The 21498-nt window shown below is 37.7% G+C and overlaps 1 protein-coding gene and 1 long non-coding RNA gene across 6 annotated transcripts in view; one reads left to right on the forward strand and one right to left on the reverse strand.

The window, feature by feature from the left end:
* Gbe1 (1,4-alpha-glucan branching enzyme 1) overlaps positions 1 to 21498 on the forward strand; it is a 265447-nt gene that overhangs the window by 152430 nt on the left and 91519 nt on the right.
* LOC102549549 (uncharacterized) lies at positions 2545 to 17991 on the reverse strand. Of its 2 annotated transcripts, XR_005491122.2 has the most exons (3): positions 17730 to 17976; positions 14719 to 14769; positions 2545 to 2985 (listed from the first exon to the last, which is right to left on the reverse strand). It is a non-coding gene; the product is annotated as an uncharacterized LOC102549549 (long non-coding RNA). The 2 variants fall into 2 exon arrangements; XR_594966.4 differs by lacking the exon at positions 14719 to 14769 and having other exon boundaries at positions 17730 to 17991.

Consider the following 21498-nt stretch of genomic DNA (forward strand, 5'->3'; position numbering starts at 1 on the left):
TTTTCCTCATCCCATCTCCAAAGGATCTTTCACTCCTTTTGTCATCAAAGGCCTGGTTTTTGGCCTTTCTGAAGATTAAACAAAAATTTGTTTCTAATGTGGGTAACGTACTACTAAAGTGGCACATAATTACTGCTCTGGAGAGGAATATGCTAAGGAGCTGACTGATACAGCGCACATAAAAACCTTTTATACATTAAACAAGGAGTAGCTAGAGAGATATGCATTTTTAGAATTAGCCCTTTTGTGATCAGTCCATTAATTTGCTCATTTGTTTACTTGACAGATTTACGCAGCATCTGTCATAATCTGTGCACTTTAGAAGTTGCAATTTTCAGGGTGTTTAGAATTTGTCACCAAATCCTAAAATATTTGTTTTTAATTTCTTGGGATAAACCAGAACTTGGATATATTTAATCGATATGATGTAGCATATTTTAGACAGACAGATTCTGTTCCACCTGCTGGTCAGAACAATCCTGTGATTCCGCATAGTTAGCTTTCAGTGTAGTTTCAGCAAACGAACTGCCCCACAAAGGACTAAGACAACTACTAACTTATATCAGTAACTCATAGCTTAATTTTCATTGAAATTCATTAAAGTGCTAGTTAAATTCATTTTACACTAGTATTAATAGCATTTGAGACTATTTGGTGTCCGATAAAAATAACTTTACACCGTATAGAAGATTCACATCTAGTGTTTTTCTGCCCCTTTTCCTTTACTATTTATTCCTGTTGAAGTCTGAACCTCACTTGAGCTTGATTAAAGAAAACAGTTAAATCTACTCTTTCAAAGAAAGTCAAGTTACCTTCAAAACTCAGACAGACTAATTCTTCTTCATAGAAAAGATTAAGAAAGTTTCTCCATCAAGCTAACCTGTCTGGAATTGTGTTTGAATAGGAGAAATACAGCGTCTCTCCCAGGCTTCATGAGATTACACAGCCTAGCAGAAAGGTCTCTACTGATGCAGAGGCAGCAAAGGGTGAAGCTTTACCGTGTCGGGCTAACCTTTTCCCTGGTGTTATATGTCTCATTTACTCCTCACACGTCTCCAACGTAGGTCCACAGGGATACCATGGGAGCAAATGAGCCTTTCAGGCTCACTCACCTGTAATATCTCCTTCCCAAATAGGAACTCTGTCAAAAGTAGGACAGTGTCATAAAACTAAAATGCTGCCCACTGTCCTGAAAGCAACTTTCAGCTTAAGACAAGGCATGTGCTTGTGAAAATAGTTTCAAGGCCTGTATTCAAGTGATTATCCATTTAAGTCAGGGAATTTTGTGGAGTATATAATAATAATGATATCTAGGGTTTTTTGTGACCTTTTTTTTTTAAACAAGCAGGTAAAAAGTAGGAAAAGAAATCAATTTTCCCCTGTTTTTATCTGCGTGTAACAGAACAACTTGTTTAAGCATGTCTATTTTCTGGAGTCTGGATTGCAGCTTTGAAGCTCTAAAGAGATATTTCATGGTTTTCTAGCTGAATGATTTCCTTAGTGTTCCAGGCAGATAAATAAACTGTGTTGTACCGAGTCGCTTACTTTCATAAAATATAGGTTTCTCATAAATTTGAAAAGGTTCATAAATAATACGAAATTGTTCATTTTGAGTGCTTTCTCCTCCATTAATTTAGGTTAGTGACCAGAAATATTTTTTCTCTAATCTCTGGCTTCCCTAGATACATTTTGTAAGGTTGAAGGTTGTGTGCACCTCTGGACTTTTTTTTTTTCATTCATCCCTGTATATCTTTTTTTAATATTCATTTTTATTTTATTCATTTTGTTGCTGAAGGTACACATGTGAACAGGTGTACACATGTGCCATGGCATGTGTGGAGATCAGATAACAGTTGTGTCCTTTTACCATGTGCTTTCTGGGGATCAGACTTAGGTCAACAGGCTTCTTCCCGTACCTCTTCTCCTCACTCTTCCTCTCCAATGCCCTAGACATCTTATTGGCCTTCTCTTGACTCATTCCTGGGCCTATCTTTGCTTCTTTAGTTTCTTTAACTAGTAGCCTCCCATGCATTTCATTACCCCTTTATATATTACAACCCTTCTTCCTCCAAGTACCTGACAAAAGTAGGCGTTTGCTTAAGAAAGCCTTTTAAAAAGTCTGCATGTAAAAGTACTAGTAAAATTTGGGACCTGTTATAGCTAGCTAGCATCCTCTCTCAGTACTTCAGGTGACAAAACACCAAGGCCTTGTTTTTTAGCATTGTGTTGGGGCTAGCAATGGAGACTGGCTAGCTGTCCAGGTGGGCTCATCTTGGACATGATGAAGCTAATCATATTGCTTGAGTGTTTTTAACTTTGTATTATTGGGTGTTTTTGTATATCCCTGACCATCTGATATAAGATAACTTCTCCAGACCCCTATTGTTCCCTATCCCTTCCTGATTCTTTAACATCGTGATGAAAACTGTATAAGACTATGGGCATATAATTATTGGTGATTTTGTTCATATTTTCAGTAGAGCATTTGCGCCTATATATGTTGAACCTGAAGGTTAAGGGTTTGTCCATAGTGCTTATGTTTCATTTAAGTTGGACATAATATTTTATTGACTCTCTTTTTCTGCTTCTCTTGCATAGTTTTTGCCAGCATGACTTATGGTGGTGTTACGAATTAACTTTGTAAGGATATCTTTTGTGTGTGTACGCATTTCCCATGTGGGCCCCGGTGCACATGCTGAAGACAAAGGTGGATGTCACATACTTTCCTTTGTTTCTCCTTATTGCTCTGGGATACGTCTGTCACTGAGATGGGATCCTGTTATTTCACCTCGGTTACCTGGCTAGCGAGCTGTCAGGAGTGACGTGTCTCTACCTGCCAGTGCTGGGATCTTGTGTACATGTAACTGTGCTTAGTTTTGGTGTGGCTTCTGGGGACTCAACTAAGGTCCTTCTCCTTACAGAGCTTGCGTTCTTCCCCACGAAGTCATATCACCATCCTTTCTTTGGTTGATTTATTCTTTACAGCTGGAATGAATGAAAAGAAGAAAAGGGGACTTTTATTCCAAATAGTAGGAACAGTGCAATAATATATATGAAAACAATTAATTTGGTAAAGATGTACCATAATGTAATGTTATGGCTGCTGGTTTGGTTATCTTTATCCCACAGGTTGAACCAAGCATGGTTTACACCTGAATCTTGGTTTCCTCTGTGAGAGATCATAAGGATGATATTTTTTTATGTGCCATGGGACTACATAAAATAATGTATCTTAAGATGTCTAACCAAGGAATAATATATATATATATATATATACATATATATATATATATATTATAGTGGAGTTGTGCTTTCAGACATTTGCTAAACACAGCAGGTTGCGTGGGGAAGCATGGCCAGCTCTTGCCTTTTCGCAACTTGGGACAAACAGTCCTGGTTTGAGTTCCTTGCTGCTAGCAAGTGCCAGTCAGGATTTTCCATGAGAACACATGGTCTCATTTAGCCTCACTTTTCACTTAAGAAAAGTCAAAAACACACTCTTTAAATGAGTTCCCTCCATTTTTAATGTCACACACTTAGAATTTTGAGATCATTATTAATACAAAGGAATTTTTTTTTGTATAAAATTGATAAAATTCCCAGCACAATAGGCCTATCTTTGGACTCCAGTGTGTGCTTTGGGTCACAGGATTATATGATTCTCCCAGACTTCCAATTAAATTATAAGGAGTCAAATGTGGTGAAGCTGATAATAATTTATGGCTTAACTATAGTATTGTAGCTCAATTCCATTGTGTCAGGAAGGAAAATATTATAAACCTAAACTAGCAGAACCTCATCGCTGAGCCAACTCTCAATACTGCTTGATTTTAGTAAATGAGTAAATGAACTTTCTCTTTACATCAACCGGAAACCACCTAGGAGCCTGTCCAAGACATCTACAGTTAACGTTGATTCACTTTGAAACTTTCAGTACTGTACATCAAAGTTGAAAAACTTTTATTTTATTTTAAATGTGGATATTGATTTGCAGACAGTGTCTACTGTTAGCATCAGCCCCCATTCAACCAAAATAGGTTTTTTTTAATTTGTAATTAGATCATTTTCGTACCTCATAATGTTGTAAAGATTCATTGACACAAATATCGTAGACTCTAAGTTATGCTCAGGATGTCACCGTGGAAATCATCCTGTTGTCAGACTTATAAGCCACCTTAGTCCTGGGATGCATTATTAAAGTTATAAATGCAAGAAATGGCATGTTTTCATAACATCAAAGCTTGCGACACAATGGCAGTGGGTCTTTGTCCATGGAGGTCTGATGCTTTTAAGGTATGAGAAGTTCTTCTAGGTGGCGGCTCAAAGTGAGAATCAGTTGTTGAAATGACCGATTGTGACCCCCAGCTAATAGTATTGAGTAGTGGCCTCTGAGAGCAGTGGGAAAGGGAAAACCTATCAAGGTTAGAAAGCAGAACTGACAGCACAGCACAGCCAGGCCACTTAGGTGCTGCAGCAAACAGTTCTGCAGGTTGCAATTGTCCCTCTGGGCATCATTAGACCACAGCGTTGGATAATAATTGATCATAACGAACCTGAGTCACTATAAAACTCAAAATTGTTTTCAAAATTTGTACATAAGGTGCCAAGAAAAGATTAAATGCAATTTAAAAGCACCTGTAGTTAGATTGTTTAATGTTTTAAGTGTGATGTTAATGATCTAAAGTCAGCGTTTGCTCACTCGTTTTTTCTATCCCGAAACGCAGGACATGCTAGGCCAGCATTCTACCAGCAAGCTGCATCTTCAACTCTGCTATCCAGTTTCAGTAAGGATTTCTATAAAGGGTTTATTTCCCTGGACTAATTTATTCTGAATTGTGGAATAAATGAGGCATCCTTGTGCTATATTTAAATATTTTCAGGTCTTGAAGTCATTTTATGAGTTAGTTTTGAGTTAGTTTCTTACTTTGCACTGGAAGTCAGATGTTTTTTAGGATCCTATTTTCTTTGAATTAAGGTCTTTCTATGTATGCCAGGGTAGCTCTGAATTTCCTATGCACCTCTAATGACCTAAACTCAGTGGATTTCTTCTTTAGCCTTCAAATCCCAAGATTAAAAGAGTGTATCACTGTGGTTGGATTTAGAATGCTGTAGTATTTCTCTCTGTTCTAATTGAAAGCATGTTTTGTATTGTCAAAGCATTTACTATAAATAAAAAAAAATCTGACTTCCCAATAATGGGATTGGGTGATAACTTTAAGATGGGATTCTTACCGAAACAAACCAACAAACAAGTCTGTTCTATTTTTATTTTTATTTTTATTTTTGGAGCTGTGGACCAAACGTTCCCAGGGCCTTGCGCTTGCTAGGGTCTGCTTTATTCTTATGGGGTGCTCTTCCGGATTTCTCTGATGATGGCTGTCGTCCACACTGCGAAGTATTTCTGTGTATTATACATTTTTTTTAACCCAGTAAAGCACTCGTTCCTGAGCTGTGTGTTGCTATTTGATGAGATGTTATTAGCAGTTACCTTGTAATTCCTTACCATTGATTTGACAGAGCAGTAGTTTCTCCTTTCCATCATCTGCTCTCGGTTGTTTGCCTAATTCGTGTGGTTATATCTGAAGGATTATTAGAAATACCCTTTCCAGGAGTAAACCTTATGGCAAGAGAATTCAGGGACTTTCATGAAAGCTTGTAGCACACCGAGAAATCAATGAGTTCATGCAGCAAACCCCTCCATGTCATAAAGTGGGTGAGAGAAGCTCACAGGGCCCCCAGCATGGAACATGGTTCTGTTGCTTCACTGCTGGGCTGCAGGCTCAGGAAAATTGTATGTGAGGTTTACATGAAATTAGTGTAAAATGGAGACCCACTGGTCCTGCTGAGGCAGTGATGTGACACTGCTTAAGATAAATATATGCAAGTGGCATGACAAAAATTAATTAGTAGCTGTGTTAAGGTATAAGGTTAAGGGTAAAGTGAGCAGAACAGTTATATTTTCCTCACCAACTATGGTTATTCAAATAATTCTTTTCAATATTTAAGCTATACAAAAATATATTTGTATATCTTATTTTTTCATATTTACATATACATGCATGTATATATGTATATTTAAAAGTAAATTATTTACACTGGAAATATGAATCTATACACTTTTGTTGTTCCAATCATGCTTAACTTGTGCAGTAGTGAAATTGGGTGTCAGTCCTTGAATTTCAATTCATAGTAATATAAAAAGCATTTACGAATCCATTTCAGTAGTCACCCTAACCTCCTGCTAAGGGCTTAGTAGCTCCGTGTGCATTGTGTTGTGTGACACATTAGTACGTTTGAGCAAGTACCCTGAAGGCTTTTGTGGTAATGGCTTTGTAATTGATTAGATTGGGTAAATACACATCAATTTATTGAGCTAGTTGAATGAAATGCCATTTTATTTTTCAATAAATTTACTAGCAGTGGACTCAGAGCACGAAAGTGTGTGCTTTATAAAACACTACATTTCAATTTCTCAGGAAATGGATGATAAACATATAACGTGAGCAAAATGTCCACTGACATTTATTAACCCTTAGCCTCCAGCAGTTTTATGGAACAGCCAGTATAATAAACACCGATTTGTCAGTCAGCAAACATATAAATTTAATTGTTTTGGCATTCTATTTTTCTCTGGCAAATGACCCAGACATATGTGATTCAGAAAGAATGATTCAGTCATTCTGGTTAAACAGGAAATAAATAATTTACCAACACACTCTGCTTCAAGTAATATAACAGCACTTGTTCTTCCTCGTGCATATTTAAAAAGTTCGGGATTTCATTGAGGGGATGTATAGCCTAGATAAATAATGAAAAATGATTTTTATGAATTTTAAAGACCTATTATGCATTTGCATTTTATAAATATGGTAGAATCATAGGGAAACTGTGATGGCAGTAATGGAGAAAAGATTACTAATGTGGCATGTAATTTGCTTAGTATTTTTTCCCTCAGTTTCTTCCCAAATGGTGATATGACTTAAGAAGTTTTCAGGTTTTCCAGACCTCTTGCATTTGTGTTGAATTCCACAATGTTCCGTGTGGCATCACCCTCTCCACATCTCTCATATGCTCTGTCTTCTTGGACCCACCACTTCCTCCGCAACGAATTCATTCATACAGAAGTTCGAACCCTCTGTGATAGACCCCATTATCTAGATGGTAAACACACGGCTCACATCGTCAGCAAATCAAAATCGGATGAGTTTGATGCTCAAAATGCAGGATAAAGTAGCGGAGGTTGGCTTACTGATAGCTGAAGACACAGGTAATTAGCTGTCTGAGCTGAATGTATAGAATTGTCACTAGATATCTCTGCAAGGATAATCCCTGCCTATCTGTGACCTAAGGACGAAAGTGACATGAATTCTTGTGCACGTGTATGTTTTCCTTAAAATACTGGTTAACATGGTGCATACATAGAACTATTGTGAAGTCTTTAAAATTTGTCCTTTCTTGTATTTTAATTCTTACAATTAGACTTTATTGCTGTTGCTGTGAACTCAAATCTGTTTCTCTTACAGTCTATAACCATAAATTCATTTCACTGTTAACAATTATTATAATTTTACTTTGAAGTTATTTTTTCTACTTTTTCTACTTTGGTATTTAATTCTTTTTATTTATTTATTTTTTATTGGATTTTTTTATTTTTATTTCAAATGTTATTCCCTTTCCCGGTGTCCCAGACATAAGTCCCCTATCCCATCCCCCTTCCCTTCTTCTATAAGGGTGTTCCCCCTCCAACTACCCACCCCTTCCCACCCTCCTGACATTCCCCTATACTGGGGTGGGGTTCATCCTTGGAAGGATCAAGATCTTCTCCTTCCATTGGTGCCCAACAAGGCCATCATCTGCTACATATGCAGCTGGAGCCATGGATCAGTCTTTGGGTAGTGGTTTAGTCCCTGGGAGCTCTGGTTTGTTGGCATTGTTGTTCATATGGGGTCTCAAGCCCCTTGAGCTCTTTCAGTCATTTCTCTAATTCCTCCAATGGGGATCCCATCCTCACCCACATGGGTATACAGCCCATATACATACAGCCACCAAACCCAGACAATATTGCTGATGCCAAGAAGTGCTTGCTGACAGGAGCCTGATATGGCTATCTCATGAGAGGCTCTGCCAGAGCATGTCAAATACAGAGGTGAATGCTAGAATTTATTTTTCATATCTGGACTTCATCTTTGTTTTCTGCTGAAGCTGTCCCCACTCTCTGGTTTCATATATTCACATATATATTTAGTGAATAGTTGGATTGTGTTACTTTGAATCGAATTCCTTTACTTTTCTCATGTACACAAAATAAGAATGTAGCCTTCAGCAAGGCAAGTATCATATCTGTCTTGTTTCCTATTTTATCTCTCAGACTCAGGTAGGCCTTAGCATGTTCATATACAGATTTGAGGCATGAATAAATATGTAGGTACATTTACACTCTCCAGTCCTCCCAGTTAGAATATAGACCTTAGCAATCTTACAGTATTATTTTTAGGGAGCTTCTCAGTGTCTGTCAGAAAGTACCTCTCCAATGTGTATTCATCTGAGTATACATGAAATTCATTACTTCTATGACTTGATACTCCTTGAATAGCTGAGTTTCTTTCTTTCCAGTTAGAGAAAATGGAACTCCAGCTCATTTGTGTCATAACAATAGCATCTGGGTTCATCACAGCTCCTTGTTCTATGTAGCTGCTTAGAAAATGGCTTCCACAAGAAAAAAAAAAAAAGCTTATCATCCTGTCCACACAAAGAATCTTCAGTGCCCCGAGAAATTTAGATATCTTTGAATTTATAGAAATCTTTACACTTTTTCACTGAAATAGGTTTTAGAATATTTTGTTAGTTTACATTTAAAATTTTATGACTTATTAAGTTTGTTTTTTGACAGTTTGCTTATACATGCTTGCTAATACACACTTGTTTTCAGGTGTGTAGTCACTGAGTTTGACCCAGATCATCTGCCTTAGTATGGGTAGGAAATGATCTATCGGAGTCTGATAGGTTCTTCAGTGAGAACACAACTAAAGCAATGACTGTCCCATTCCAAGAACCGCCAGTACACAGTACTTTAGCAAGGAAGGGAAGGCAGGGTCCCATGAGCCCCTCCAGAATCCATTTTAAGCATTAATGGCTTGGTTCTGTGTTGGCCCATTGTAGGCAGCCACAGTGGCTAAACTTATGAGTACCTTGGGTCTGCCATTCCCCCAAATCAGTATTCATGGCCTCTGCCCTTTCCTCATGCTTCATATGTTCTTTCTGTCTTCTCTTCAGCAATGATTCCCAAACCCTAGTGGTGATAGTATGTCCTACTTTGGACTTGGCCCTCAGCTGTCACTTATTCTCTGAGCGATAAGCAGTCAGTCATGTCTGTGGTCTCTGATAATCACTGCAAAGAGAGGCCTCTTTGATGAGTAAAGTTAGGGGAGTCTTCAACGATTGTAAACATAAATGCCTTTGTTTGGTGCATGGCAGTTTAGCGAAACCACAGCAGAAAGTTTGTCACTAAGATCTAAGACTAGTCACCCATGAGTGCTTAAATACCAAGTATGAATTCCTTCTTGTGAAGCAGGCTTCAAAGTCAATCAGAGAATAGTTGATTATTCATGAACTGATTAATGGATAATCAAATGAGACATATATACATAGCTAAATTTCATTCTGTAGTAAGCAATGCAGTTATAAAATATGCAGATAAATGGAACTAAAATAAAATGGTACTGAGTAAAGTTACTCAAACAAACAAATGTAAAAATCATATATTTACATATATATGTATATATATATATATTCACATCCACCTTTAGATTTGCGTGCTTAATCTATAGTGCCTTTGTAAATAAGGGAACTATGGAGAAGGTGTTGTGGAATGGGAGCTAGTGGACATGATTACATGAAAACAGTAAAATCGGCAGGATTGGAAAGTTTAAGAAAGAATTAGGGATAGAAAATATATGTGTATAAAAATCCTCTGTAGTCTGCCTTTTGAAGGCGCATCTTAGGATCAGGGTTTTAGGAACAAATATTAATGCCAAAGAAGTTTATTTATGATAATAATATATTAAAGATAAACAGATGCACTAGTGAACAAAATTTGAATATTGTGTACTTGAAGTTTCTAGAAACTGAATTTTATAACAAAAGAAAACAGATAAGCCATCCACCCTTAGATCCCTGTGATCGAGTGAGAAAAATAGAGACTATGAAATCAAATTTCAGATGAGGATGAGAAAAATAGTGAATTTGAAACCAACTCTCTCATGAAGATGAATATCAGGAAGGGACTAAAACTGTCAGCTTTAGCCGGGATCGTGGTGCATGTCTGGGGTTTTAGGACTTGGGTGACAGAAACAGAAGGACTTTGAAGGCTGAGACTCGTAGGTGGCACAGCAAGATTTTGTTATCAAGCAAAGAGAGTGTTATCCAGAGAGCATATAGTGTGTGTGTGTGTGTGTGTGTGTGTGTGTGTGTGTGTGTGTGTGTGTGTGTGTGTGTGTATAAACAGCCAGGGAGATGTGAAGAAGTAAAGAAAGAATTTCTCTTTGCCAAAGCACTTGTCAATTGTCAGACCATGAAGCCCCATAGGCCCTTGGAAGGAGTTTGTGTAATCTTCTGTTTTACTGTTTATCTGTTTGATGGCAAACTGTTTCAGCAGCTTTTTTAATGCTTGAAAGTTGTTAATTTACTGAAAAGATACTGCTGCTTACTATGTAAAAAATTAAGAGGCAGGGGAATATTGCGTAGATATAGAAAAGATGAGCATGTTAAAGAGACTTTCATTTGCCCGTTTCATTTTGGTGTCTTAAGTCTGTGTATTAACATCAATTTATGTTAAGAATTTGATTAAAAACTGCAAAACATTTCAAAAGTGGTCTGGAGAACCCTGCAGAATAACTGTTTATGTATGAGACGAGGGGAGAAATGACAGCAGGTAGTAAATTAAGGCTGTCATTTGCCCTTCCATCTGATTTTGTTGTTCTTGTTTGTTTGTTTGATAAATAAAATGCACAAAAGCAAGCACTTGGGTTGAAAAAAATCTAAGTCCACTCAGTTGAGGGGGACTGAAGAATTGTCCTCCAATAGGGTAGAAATTTGTTTCAGTGAAGGAATAAGGTGACAGTCTTGATTGGTTTTCAGGAATTGGGACCAAGGAAATTGCATTTAGTGGTGTGTGAATGGGATTTCTGTAGGAGTAGGAGAATGTCCGATGGCGGGAAGCTCCAGTAGACTGTTGTTTTGTTGGAATTTGGTGTTTGGAGCAGTCTTACATAAAGATTCACAAAGCTGTTACTTTGCATAAATCACACCCATGACTTCTTTATAGCCAGGAGAAGGATAATTTTTGGAGTCATTTAGTAAATGTTTCAATGGCCATCTGCTTCTCATTTCCCTTAAGGTTTCATAAAATACAATACCAATAAATAGCAACAAAAGCAACCATAAGTTTTCAGGTCAAATCTGTTAAATACTATTAATTAATAAGCCACAGCAAGAAGTATAATTAACTAAAAACTAAGGCTGGAATACAATTGGTTCAAACATACTCACTTCATCAAATTCTTCATAGTGTTGCCCGATTAGAGCTTTCTAAAATGTGAATTTGATGTGCATCTCACAAGTGTGAACCATTCAGGGTAGACTATGGCCTGTGGCAGTTGTTTTCCAAGCAGAATCATGTGTAGCTCTGATAAACATGGCCTGACATCTGCTGTGTCCTCTTGTCCTTCAGGTTATCTTCCCTCTACACACTGTGTCTAGTTCGATAGCTTTTTTCGTGTTTGGTTTTGGTTTTTACTGCCAGAGACAAATATAGGTTCCAAAGTCATGCAAATACAGTTTCACATGGCAATTCCTCCATGTGGAAAACAGTCAGTATTTTAGAGATAAAATGCTACTCTTACTATTTGTAGACCAAGACCAATGCTTCAGTTGCTTGGATGGTGTAGAAAGAAGATTGCATGGTGTTGTGCATTAAAACAGACTGTTGGCAACAAAGGGAAAAAAACTGGGGATGTGTGAGTTAAGTGAGCGTTGTACATTATCGGGAGATGAATGGGTGTGTGTTTGTGCATATGCCCTGTGTGATAGCTTGTATATGCTTGACCCAGGGAGTGGCAGTATTAGAAGGTGTGGTCTTGCTGGAGTAGGTGTATCACTGTGGGTATGGGCTTTAAGACCCTCATCCTCGCTGCCCTGGAAGCCAGTCTTCTGTTTGCCTTTGGAACATGTGGAAGTCTCAGCTCTTCCTACACTATACCTGCCTGGATGCTGCCATGTTCCTACCTTGATGATAATGGACTGAACCTCTGAATCTGTAAGTCAACCCCAATTAAATCTTATCTTTATAAGAATTGCCTTGGTCATGGTGTCTGTTCAAAGCAGTAAAACCCTAACTAAGATAATCTATGTGTTTGAATTTGGGCCAAAAGCAACACTATAGGAAATCCTCATCTTTGCCCCCTCCCCTGCAGAGTTGATATTTTTTTAATAAAGCAGTATAAGTTCTCCTTCAAGATCCATGGCTTCAGTTGACGTGCATCTCAGTACCAGACATGATATCCTTTTATTGAGTGAGATTTATGTCAAATTAGAGAGATGCCTGCCACTTATAAAATAGGCCTGTCACTACTGTATCCTCTAGGTTATCAGGCCACTCTGATCATAGTTGTGGTTCACATGTCTCAGAACAGCCTGGATCTGTTGATCACTTCTCTGCTTTGGAACCTTGTGTGGTACCTTCTGGAACCATGAAAGCTAATCCTCAGGGAAGAGGCCTTTAGGTCAGTTCTAGCTCTGGGTCTCTAAATGTGCCTCTGAAGTGCATGGCGTCTTCAGCAATACAAAATTAGAACTTACTTTACATCTCTTATGGGAACCAAGACCAATAGTAATAGTCTGTACAATTCTTGGAAGTCTCTTGGACAACCCTGACCAACAACTCAAAAGAGAGCTTCTTATGCTTCTTAAGGATGTTTATTAGATGGTCTTTGGTTCTTGGCAGAACACAGGGCAGCTAAGAAAAGCCTACTTAAACTATATATGTATATTTACACATAAATTTGTATGCACTAAATTTTTTTAGGTAGATAGTTAATAGTGTGACTCTTTATGACTCAGACACATCCTTCTTACCTTCCTTCTAAATTTATCTGTTCCTGTTTTCTAGTTAGAACTCCTCCACATTTTTTTCTGATCAGATCACCCAGACTCTATTATTTCCATCTCTCCTGCTTCTCTATCCCTACCTCCCTGCCACGGTCCTGTTTTCTTTCCTGGTTTGTGCAGTTACTCCAGAGTACATACCACAACTGAAGATTGGTTAGAGTTAAGAGCATCCTATGAGAGACACTATATGACATTTGTCTTTCTGGGTTTGTGTTATCTCACTAAATATGATCTTTTCTATACTTCTAGTCCCTTTAATTTACCTGCAAAGTTCATGGCTTTCTTTTCGTTAACAGTGGAATGGTATTGCATAATGTATATGTATCACATTTTCATTTGAAATTTGTGAGTGGAAGGATATTTAATTCTTTCTCATTTCTCAGAGTGGAAGGGTATTTAGTTTTCCCCATTTCCTAGCTCTTGTGATAGAGCACCAATGAAACTGGCTGAGGAAGTTTCTGAGGAGCAGGTTGTAGAGTCTTTTGTCATATGCCAAGCAGTCCTAGAGCTGGGTCAATAGGTAGTTTTGTAATGGTTTTAGCTGTTGTTTTAAGCATTTTGAGAATTCTCCATGTTAATTTCCATAGTGGCCTTACCAGTTTACCGAAGTTCTATCTAAGGGAATGAGGCTTTCTATTCCCCACACGCCCCTCCAGCTTGTTGGTTAACTTGTTGACTTTGCCATTCTGAGAGTAGATGAAATTGTAAATTTATTTTAATTTGTACTTGCCTAATTGCTTACGGATAATGAATATTTTTAGTTATTTTATATGCATTGGTTCTTTTTGTTAGTTTGTTTGAATTTTTTCTTCCTTTTTTTTTTTCTGTTAATTTTGAGAACTTGTTTCAGGTCCCACGTTCGTTTTTCAAGTGGACCACTCTTTTTTTTTTCTTAAGTTCTTTATATATATTCTGGAATCCTCTGGCAGATTTAGAGATGACAAAGTTTCCCTGTTATCCTGTAGGTTTCTTCTTTACCTAGATAATTTTTTTTAGATATTCAGAAGCTTTACAGATTTTAAAAATGATTTATTTATTTTATGTATATTAGTGTTCTATCTAGATGCCAGAATAGAGCATCAATTCCCATTAGAGTTGGTTGTGAGCCACTATATGGTTGCGGGAATTGAACCTCTGGAAGAACAGTCAGTGCTCTTAATTGCTTGGCCAGCTCTCCGGCCCAGCTTTACAGTTTTATAAAGTCCTACTGACCTTAATTGGCCTTAAGTCTTGGACAAATATAATCAATCCTATTGAAAAAGTTCTTCCTTCTACCTATATCATGGAGGATACTATGTTATCTTCTAGCAGCTTATGGTTTCATGTCTAGGTCCTTTGATCCATTTGGAGTTAGTTTTTGTGCAGGATGATAAAGATCTAATTTTATTCTTCTGCATATGGATATCCAGTTTGCCCAGTAAAAAGGGGTTGAACATGCTTTCTTTTAGTCGATTCTTGCTGAGGCTTAGAAATTAGTTTTGGTATAGGCAGGGGTGGCTAGACAAAGCCTAGGAATTGAATGAGGGACCTGTCTGTATCTAACAGTGTAGGTACCTTGGGTGGATCATGGAGACATTGATCAGGGCCCTGGATGAAGATGTCTGCCTGGAAGGAGGATTAGGTGTCAATTTTTTTTCGTTTTTTTGAAAATATGTTCACAGTTCTATGGTGTCATAAGTATTACAATCTATTAAATCATTGCTACATATTATTCAGTTTTAATTTATTCAAGTCCTGAGTTTCTAAGTAAAAATTAAGTATAAGAAATATTTATTTTTAATAACCAACTGTAGAATATAGTCTAGTTTGTCCAAAGTATGAAGACATTTAGTTCATAAATTAAGAGCATTTCATGTTGATGCCATTTTATTATTATGCTTTCTAACTAACCATGCAAAAGTTTTTTTTCCCCTGAGAGACTCATTTAAAGGCAGTATAACAAAAAACTTTATTTTGAATACAACATGCTGTTTTCTTTTCTCATATTAAAATGCATTTTAAAATGTCAAAATAAACAGACAATGCTAAATTTACTTCTCTTGATCATGTTTGAGAAATGATAACTCTACTTTAATTAGTCTCTAAAGAATTTTTAAATGTGACTGTCTCTAACCTAGAGGATAAGTTTTAAATAATTATGTTTATAGTTATCTCCTTTAAAATTTTATTTAGTCTTATATACTGTCATTAGTTTATTGACTTATGTTACCTATACTTGAAGTGATGAATTTGGTGATTTGTAAATTTTATCATTATATTTTTAAATTGATTAACATATAAAAGTGCCAAAATTAATTTAATTTACAATTTATGTTAATATGAAAATACCAAATGATACATTTAAATTCTAAAATAATCTAATTGTTTACTTTAGTTCATTAGGATAACCATAACATTATCGAACCATCTGCACATGGGAATTTAAATCCCTCTATTCTGTTTTTAGAATAAGTGGATTGAGCATAAGGCCTGGTACCAATGTGTTTGTTTTAAGTAGAAAAATAATAGAGCATTCTCCTAGAATTTATGTATTTGTAGATACAGTTTAAAGACCATTTGGGTCCAGTTCATGTAGACTGAGATAACATGAAGAATGCAGGTTCTATGGAATGAATGCTTTAAGTACATGTGAGCTGTTGCTGTGCCATTGTTAAGATTCAGTTTCTCATTGAGTATTTAATAATGTAACAAGGAGTGCTTCAGACTTCAGCATTATTGGTTTGCTAAGTTAGGAAACCCCTCCTGAAAAATAGACAAATGGAACTTTTCTGATCCTTGCGTGAGATGACAAAATGATAAGTGTGACTTTTTAAATTTGTTTTGTATCAAAATAGCATTTGTAAATGGTGTCTTACTTATTTATATTTCGGCCACCCTCATTTCTTACTCCATGTTACTTCTTTCTGTGAGACACAATCTTTACCAGTCTAAGTGTTGTCTCATCCTAGGAAATTCAGATTCAAGACATCAGAAGGCCCTCAGTGACATAGCCGAGGCTATTCCTTTGTTGATCCTCTCTATTTCACCACATCTAAGAACATTTCAGTAGATTGAAACTGATCTCATGAGTTAGTCCTTCATGTGTGTGCGCAAGCCCCTCCATGATAAAATTCCGTGTTACATTTAGGGTCCCTCGGCTTGGTACCTGTGGAAGTCTGTAATGAGGACTACTCCCCCCCACCAGTGGGTCTTCCAGAATTATTATGCAGGATTGCTTCCATTTTCAGACAATTTCCATCTTCCCTCGATTGTTTTTCTTTTTGCCATAGATGTTTATAATTTTCTATTCATAACAAATTTGAAATTATCTATATTTCTTTTCTTTTTTGCCTTATCTAAATGTCTTTGGCATCTGTATTAGATGCTTTGTTTACAGATTTCAAAGCAGCTTTTGTAGTAGACTATAAATGTCTGCTTATTTACTTTATCTCTATTTTTGTCAGAATGTTTTTGGGATAGAACTCCTTTTTTTTTTACACTAGTTATTTTATTTCAAATGTTGCCACACTTCCCAGTTTCCCCTCCACAAATCTCTTACCCCATTCCTCACTCCCCACAGCTTTTATGAGGGTGCTTTCCCACCCAATTCCCCTGTCTCACCACTCTAGCATTCTTGTATGCTGGGGCATTGAGCCTTCACAGGACCAAGGGCCTCTCCTCCCATTGATGCCAGATAAGTCCATCCTCTACTACATATGCAGCTGGAGCCGTGGGGTCTCTCCATGTATATTATTTTGTTGGTGGGAGCTCTGGGGGTCTGGTTGGTTGATATTGTTGTTCTTCCTATGGGGTTGCAAACCCCTTCAGCTCCTTCCCCTAACTCTTCCACTGGGGTCCCTGTGCTCAGTCTGATAGTTGTCTGCAAGCTTCTGCATCTGTATTGGTCAGGCTTAGAAGAGCCTCTCAGGAGACATCCATATCAGGCTCCTGTTGGCAAGCACTTCTTGGCATCAGCCATAGTGACTGAGTTTGTTATCTGCTTATTGATGGATCCCAAAGTGGGGCAGTCTCTGAATGGCCTTTATCCTTTTTCAATGTTAGGGTTCGAATACAATGTAATGTTCAATGTCAGGGTGCAATATACCAGAAAGTACTAACTTTTCATAGGTTGAGTCAGAAATTTCTTAGCCACTGCCTCATGTAGAGACATATCATCATGTTGGGTTTTGTATTTTATGCTTAAAATACAATTTGTATTACAGTACTTGCCATATGCTTATATTTGCTGGTGGTCTGTCTTCTGAAGAGTGTTGTACAAATGGATTGGAAAAGTCCTTCTTCAGTGGGGATACATTGTAATTATTATTGAAAGGAATGTAAAGACTACTTTTCAATTTTTTCAAAACCTCAGTATATGCTTAGATTCTGTTAAATGAATGACTTAATTTAACTTGATTCCTTGAGACCGTCACTGGATTCTGTCTCCCACCCCAATCTGAATGAGATTGGTGTTGTGGTAAGATTAAAAGGGAACATTTTCTATCAGTTCCAGCCTTGCTCCTCCTCCTCCCTCCTTTCAGAATCTTTGTCCCCGCCCCACTCTCTACCGTCCAATCATATATCACCTTGACATCAAGAGCGGGTGAGGGGGAGGCGCACCACTTTTAGGCTGTTAACAAGCGATGCTGTGAAACTGCCAGGGCTCTTCATCCAGTGCGTCCAGTTCACACTGTATCAAAAACCATCTGGTCACCGCTGGCCCCTGGGGCACTCAGTGGTAGCCACTGAAGAGAAAGGATCTTCTCATGGGCAGCCATTGCAGTCACAGGTGTTATCAGCAAACCCCCAGAGCTTTGGAGACATCGTGGCTCCTGCTCTTAAATACCACTGTGATGTGACAATGTTCCAGAGTTCTCGGGGTCACAACCAAAAATTTGTCTCTAAAAAGACCACTCTTTTTTTTTTAAAAAAAAAAATGACATAAAACCTTCAGTTTATCTAAATCATTTTTTTCTTGCTTTAATAAGATCATGAAGCTTCAAAGAATTATTTTTTCTTGTGAAGTGTTTATAAATTATTAAAAACAAATGCAGGCCTTTTCTATATAATTTTTTTTTACAAGAACACATTTGTCTTTAGATAGATACTCTTCTCTTTCATCTTTAAAATAGGCACACTTTGGTTCATTTTTTAAAAAACTATTACCAAAGACTAACACGTTCTACAAAACAAAGGGTATGAAAATAATTCTTTGATTAACATGGTAAGTGAAAGGTGAAAGGTCAACATGTTCTATGCTTGTGTGGTGTTGTGGGAAGGGCTAGCTAGCTTCATGAGCAGAGTTCTCCTGCTGGGGTGAGACTCCTCTTATTCTACAGAGAAGTTAAATTTTAAAGAAAGAGGTTTGGAATGCAGCATATATCATTATAATATCTGGAAACATCAGGCAACTGTGCGAGGAGTTTATATATATCACAATCTTAATTATTGTTTATGGTATACTTAGATGCTAGAATATACTAATTTTCTGAGTATTTCTATTTACTTGCCCATTTCCAAATCTTCTAACCTTTGTATCATGAACAGCATTTTACTAACCCGCCTTCTCTTACGTTCTCCTCATGGACTCCTTTCATAATTGACTGGGAATGAAGTAGGATCAGATTTAAACGAGAGTAACCAGAGGAGTGCCCAACATGATCTATTGGATGCTGTTCTGTGTTCAATGTGTTTGTTCACAGTCTCCAACACTTAAATTAATCCACATCTTTTCTAAGGAGGCTTAACATAGTCGTCCCACAGTATCAATGGATGCATTGGAAAGAGAGTTTATAAATTGAAAGCAAACATTTGCAAGCAAGAAGTTTCCAGAAAGTGCAAAGTGAGGGAGGTTGCTGTATGGTCCAGGAGATTCCTGTGGTATAGAGCTTCACTGATTTCACTGAAGTGTATGCAACTTGCAAAATAGTGGCCAAAGAGGAAAAAAATTAGGAAGTAACATTGAAGACATGATTCCAGTGGTGTATGAACTTGTGGTTTATGATCTGTCTGAGACCAAACAACGTTTTGAAACGGGAGTCAGGTAGAGCACGACCATTGTCCCAAACTCTTTCTTATTTGTCCACGTCATTTTGGGTAAACACAAATTTTTGTTTACCCAATATTTCTTGTTCGAGCTTTTTTTTTTAAAATCTAAAATTAGACAACGTGACTCTGTTAAAGGCATCCAGGCCTTACCAATCCACAGTGTTCCATCTTGTCACGCAGTGGCTTCACGCTTAAGAACACCCGGAAAATAGCAGACACAAGTAAGGCCCTGATTCTTCACCACTTAGAACTCCCAAGAGAGTATTGCTTTCCATATGCCACAAGCAAAAAATGTTCTTGGTTTATTATCAGAGAGGGGGAGCTAGAGAATTGTGTAAAATGTACCATGCTAAAAATGACTTATATAAATTTTGTGAAAAAGCATTTGTATAGAACTATCAGGACCTAAGTTTGAATCCTAGAAACCATGTAAAGGCTGGGTATTTGGGCATAAATCTAAGCCCATCTGTAGTGGCGGGTGGCAGAGACAGGTGGATCCGGGTTCTTAACTGGGTTGTCAGCTAACCTAGCTTCATCCTGGTCAGGTCTAGTGAGAACTCCTGTTTCAAACAAGTAAGTTAAAGTATAACAGGACACCCATGCCAGTCTCTGGCATCTACGGCCTGTGTGCACGCAGGTTTATCATGCTACAAATGTGTGCTCACACTTTCACACACACACACACACACAGACACACACAGACACACACATACATACACAGACACACAGACACACAGACACACAGACACACACACACACACACACACACACACACACACACACACAGAGGAATGGTGTCTAAGGTTGAGCCCTGGTCTTCACAATATGTTCATGCAACCATAAATACCTTTTACTTTCCATTGCTTTCTCCGTTGCTCATATATGCTGTTTGACAGCCCGCAATCTCTTTGAGCCCAACTCGTTCATGGTTCCATGCTGCTTCTTTGGATCTTTATCCTATTGGGAAGACTTTTGTTTCATGCAAAATTTAAATGTAATCTACTATGTCATATTTCAAATTAATTTTCTGGTCCAAGTAGACCTTAAAGGGGTGAGAACATACTTGTTCTCCCTGCTTCCTATCACGGTGGTGTGGGCCAATAAGTATAACTTCATGGGAAAAGCACCTACTATGTTCTGGGCCCTCTGAAAATGGGAGTTTTCTCCTCTTCCTTCGGTCACATTACCAAGTTAAGAAGTCCTGTGACTGACAGTTATTTTCATGCTGGGTGTTGTTCGGAGTTCATGCTGTGGAGGTGTCTGAAATGTTCACACTGATTGTTCAACATGTCAGTTAAAACCAGAAAATATCACAAGACAGACCACTGACCTTTAGAGAAGCTTGAAGAAAAAGTATTGAAGGCATAGTTTTGGAAAACAAGTCTGAAAGGGAGAAAGACACTGTTTTTTTCGATAAGCAGTTTTTCCTTTTCAATCATTTTATTGATTTATTTTATGTGTGTGGATGGACGAGGTACACAGTTACCATCTCTGGCATGTGGAGGTCAGAGGACTGCTTTCAGGGAGGTGTTTGTTCCTTCCTCCTTGTGGGTTGCAGGGCTGAATTCTCTTCACTCTGGATTGCATGTTTCTTGACCTGCTGAGCCATCTCTCCACTCTAAATAGGCAGCCTCCTTAAATGCACTGAAATGTATACGCTTAAATACAGTATCCTATAAGGGGAGTTGTAAGTTAAAAAGGCACAGGTGGACTTTAGGCTGTGAAATTTAAGGATTTCTAGGCTTTCCCTGGGCGCCCTGCCTAGCCTCAAGCAGTGCTTCTGGGACCAGATGCCAAATAGTTGGACAGTGTCTTGCTTAGTGGAAACAGTGGTTTCACCCAAGAATGCTGTAAACTGAACCAGAACACCCTGTGGATGCTTGTTCGTGTAGGGACATGGTAATATCTAATAACCACTGGAACTTGCTGAAATTTTAGGAACAAGACTTAACGTTGGAAAAAGTAGCAGATTTCGTTCCTAAGGGGATTGCGGAGCCAATAAAAAATTAATTCGATGGATGTGATTTTTAAGCTGAGTGCACACTTTGAAAAACAAAGTTCTATGAACATGTGTTCACTTATTAAGTAAGCTAAAGATAAAAATACTTACGTTTAAGTAATTAAAGTTAGAATAAGAAAATTAAGCAAAAGTGAATAAAATTCTAGTATGCATTACAATACTGTTTAAATGCCATCTTCCTCAGAGGCAAAGGACGTTTCTCCACATTTAGATAACCATAGTTGATAATGATCTCAATAAAAAGAAAAGAGAGACCAAGCAAAACAAAACTCATCTTTCTTTCCTTT

Source organism: Rattus norvegicus, chromosome 11 (assembly GCF_036323735.1).
Source record: "Rattus norvegicus strain BN/NHsdMcwi chromosome 11, GRCr8, whole genome shotgun sequence".
Classification (NCBI taxonomy): Eukaryota; Metazoa; Chordata; class Mammalia; order Rodentia; family Muridae; genus Rattus; species Rattus norvegicus.